A 4,237-nucleotide genomic window follows, 5' to 3' on the forward strand; every position below is an offset into this window, starting at 1 on the left:
CTACTTCCTTTCTACCTTCTTCACCATCAATAACTGGGCCATGAATTTGTTCCTTTTTAATTTATCTTATCGATTATAGTTGGATATACAGCCGAAGTTAATCTATCATTATTATTCTTTTTTTACCACACTGCACTAATTGAATATAACTGTTATCTCCCTCAAACTCTTAATTATTAATTCCAGGTACTGTTTGCAAATTTAAAAGAGAAATATTATTATAATTTCTTATCACGCGGATGTTTTTCATTGATCCTATCTAGCTTAAGACATAAAATTAATTTCGACGGTAATATCAAAGTGGATCGATTGTATCAGCGTATCCAATAAAAATGCAGATAATTCGAAACGAATTAAAACTTAGTTTCTTTCACAATTTTTCGTTAATCCAATTTTCAATACACCAGACTCGAGAACGGTCTTCCATGCATGCTGCGCGCACGACAGTTGTGCCGGGACTAATTTAAACACGCGGCTGCCGCACTGCCCCTACAGATGCTCGCAGCTGCTTACCTGCGGTCCCCTTCTTTCAGGGCCCTGATACAGGGACGTACTGACTATTTCGGGATGTACTGACTGTTCCGCAGCAATCATTAAAGTCTAAAAAGTACTTCTACGCATCACAAATGCTTCCACTCGGGCACTCGCAACATTACATCCGCAAAATACTACCGTAATTTTTTCTATTATTATTAATGCTATTCTTATTATCGGATTGACATTCAATTGAGTTGACGATGCAATTCCAATTTTTAATTTTTACATTTTTATACATTGATGATATTTATAAAAAAAAACATTAAACATCAATCGATATGCGTGTTTTAACTTAATCCTATCTTATATAATTGTATGTATATTTATTTTTAATTGTAATTTTTTGTGACTCTCTCGATTATCGTATTAAGGTGACATCTTATTACAGTTCAAAATTTTTGCAAAATTAATTTTATAACAATTAGGTCAAAATTTTTAGCAAGTAAAACTAGTTTGGCTTATTTATTAAAATTCCTTTTTTGAATATAAGATCTTTTCCTATAAGGAGATATAGAAACCATTGTTTACTTAGTCTCTCTTAGTATTTCAAAGAAAAGAAATACACGGAACACAAATGGTCTAATCAGGTATACTAATTGTGTAAGTATAATTAAATTAATATTTCATCTTTAAAGTAGCGAAAAACAAACAACAGCGGGAATTGTAAATTATGGCTTTGTTCCGGAGTGAATTATTTAGCTAAATAACTCTCTCATCACATTTTTCCTTTCAATTTCTCATTTACCGCTAATATCTCATTTGCCGCATCTAGTTTTTACTATGTTCGTCAAGGATCAATACGTGTTTTTGCACCCAACTTAGTTACTTGCGGCTAATAAGTAACCGCAGCGTTCACTTAGCCGCGACTCGCGTAATTCGCCGAGAATACATACTGCGGTTGTAACACATGGATTCTAGGGGAGCAAATTATTGGCAATACGAAATCATAGTGATCGCGTCGTAAGGTAAAAAAAAAAAACCATCCTCCATGTCTCTACGCGGGCTCGCTGGCTCTGATCCTTCGTGCGCAACGATTGCATATGACTCGCATATGCGATTATCCATCGCTGCGGTTCGCCCGCGCGTTCACGAGAACGTTAGATGAGGGACGAAAGAGGGAACCTTGTAGTGCTTCCTGCGGAAACGTCCCTCCCTTTTTCTTTTCTTTTTTTTTCTGTAACTAGAGACTCACACACATGAGACGACGATGCTGATGGTGTGGCAGCCTTCCCTTTCCAAAAAGGGAGACACGTAGGGATGTAAAACCAACTGCGGCAGATGTGAACCCTTGGCACGCGCCCTTCTGCTCGCTAGTGGTTCTCATGCTGACCCTCAGCCTTCCGGTGGAGCAGTGATGCTTCAACATCAATATTGTATAAACAAACTGCTATTTCCTTATTTAATTGATAAATCATATATTCAAGTATTTTTTTCACTTTATAATAAATCATCGTTGAGTTTAATCGTTCGTGAAATGTGTTGCATCCATTTGTCAAGGTACATTATATTGAATCAATATACTTGGTTCATACCAATATTGTCGATATCGTCGGAGTCGATCTAGCGCCTAATCGTGCGAATCCCATCCGGTCGGCGACCAATATATTCCTCTTAAGCATCATCCGCACGTGTTCCAGAAGCCAACTGTATCGAGTTACTTCCTGTGGCTGACATTGAAACGCTATACTTCACGTGAGAGTAGTGGTTACCGATCCTTATTCTTTACGAACGGGATTGAATATCGATCGATACGAAAATGACTAAAACGAGGAATGACACGCGAAACTTTCTTGAATTAGTATAAATCAACGAAACGTGTGTTTAATATAAAACGGATTATAAACTTAAATTTTTAATACACTTAATGCTGTTTAGTAAAATACGTATTTTATAATACGAAATATTTGCATTTTAGTTTTATAGTTACAAGGAGAGGTCGCAGTGAACTCAGTATAAAATACTCAATCGTGATACAATTTATTCTCAATGGTTTCGATATAAATTTACCATATTAAAGGAAATAAAAATGAGAGAGTCCTATGTGTCCTCTTTTTGTCAGATTAGATCAACTACTTTATATGCATCAATGCATATACTATCACTAGTACGGTCAATCAAATATTAGCTATAAGAAAAAGTTTGATAAAGATTCAAAATATAAAATTGCATTTTATCTCCGAGATAAAACTCGATACTGCCGTTTGATATAATTTCTGAAAGTTCAATGGTAAACGTTCGTTCAGAATTCGATAAAAATGCGATAAAATGATCTTAGACTGTCAGGCAATTTGTGCATTTGAACCCATTTTTTAAGTTATATCTGTTGACTTCATTTTATGATCGAGATCGATGCGTCCATCGTCAGTCGAGTCAATTCCCACCGACGAAATTAATTGGCTCCTCCGAAACTAGTTTGGCCGGAAGGGTCGCCGAGTGCGAAGAAAAGGGATTCGCGCTTTATAGCCTGCCGGTTTTATGACACTGTGTGGCGCGATTTGCAGTCGCCGACATAAAGGAGCATCGTTCCTTGGGAACAAATCGGAAAAATCATTTGATTACTTTTCGGGACAGGTGTGCGTGTCGGGGAAAGACGTGACTCCGAACTTCTGCTTCTGTTTCCTTTTTCCCTCTTTGTGGTCTCACGGTCGCTCGTAAGTGGTATTCTCATCATGAGGAGTATACATGTATACTCGCCGAGGGACGCGCGACGCTGATCGTAGAGGTGCGACGTATACGATCGTTTCAGTATTCATCTGGCGAAATTATTCATTGTTCCCTCCCACCGCGCCGGATCTTATTTACGAGGAAGAAGAGGTATCGGTTCGGAAACGCGTCGTCCTGGGAAATACCGATGAAGCGACGCACCATGCGCGCGGAGCATGAGAAGTGATTAATTCCCATCGACCGCACGTGCACACGCGTGAACGAACGATCGATCGCGTATTCCGCACGCGTGTTCCTGACCGGCGTCGATGCCCGAAATAAATCGTCCTTAGATTTTTTACGTGCAAACAAAATCCCTGATAATAAAATCCAAGAGACACATAAAAATCAACAAAAAGTCAAAATGACTTTATTTAGATTTTTAATGTCAAAATTTATAACCGAAAATCATTTTTTAACTTTTATGATATGAAAATAAAATTCAATCATTTCGATTTTTTTTAATTTAGTATGTTCCTTGAGGGGGATGGGGATCAACTCGATATCGATCACATTTGAATATTAAACGCATTGAAATTAAATCAAATTCAGATTTTAAGTCTATTGAGATATGTGGATTACAGCTTTGTTTAGTATCTATAAGAGCTCGATCTAATATGAGTGTATATTGTGTCTTTTGCTGGAAAACAAGCACTATATATATATATATATATATGTTGAGTGCGAAATTATTACATAGATTTTATATATTACTTTTTAATTACTGTCGACTGGGATTCTTCTGTTTTTTCACCGTAGCTTTTCAAAAATTCGATGACGATCTTGTATAGAAGTACATAAGTAAAATTAAAGCCTCTTGCACTTCACCTGTCGCGCGCGCTCGGCAATATACACCTGCTACGTAATCGTGTGCTTCTTCCCAACACCATCTGCTTCTCCAAGGTTTCAATATTCGATTGGCAGATGTGGATTAAAATGCGGTAATCGAAAGTCATGCGTATTTATGATATATATATATATATATATTTATTTATTT

This window comes from Cyphomyrmex costatus, unplaced genomic scaffold (assembly GCF_001594065.2).
Source record: "Cyphomyrmex costatus isolate MS0001 unplaced genomic scaffold, Ccosl1.0 scaffold43, whole genome shotgun sequence".
In the NCBI taxonomy this organism is placed as follows: Eukaryota; Metazoa; Arthropoda; class Insecta; order Hymenoptera; family Formicidae; genus Cyphomyrmex; species Cyphomyrmex costatus.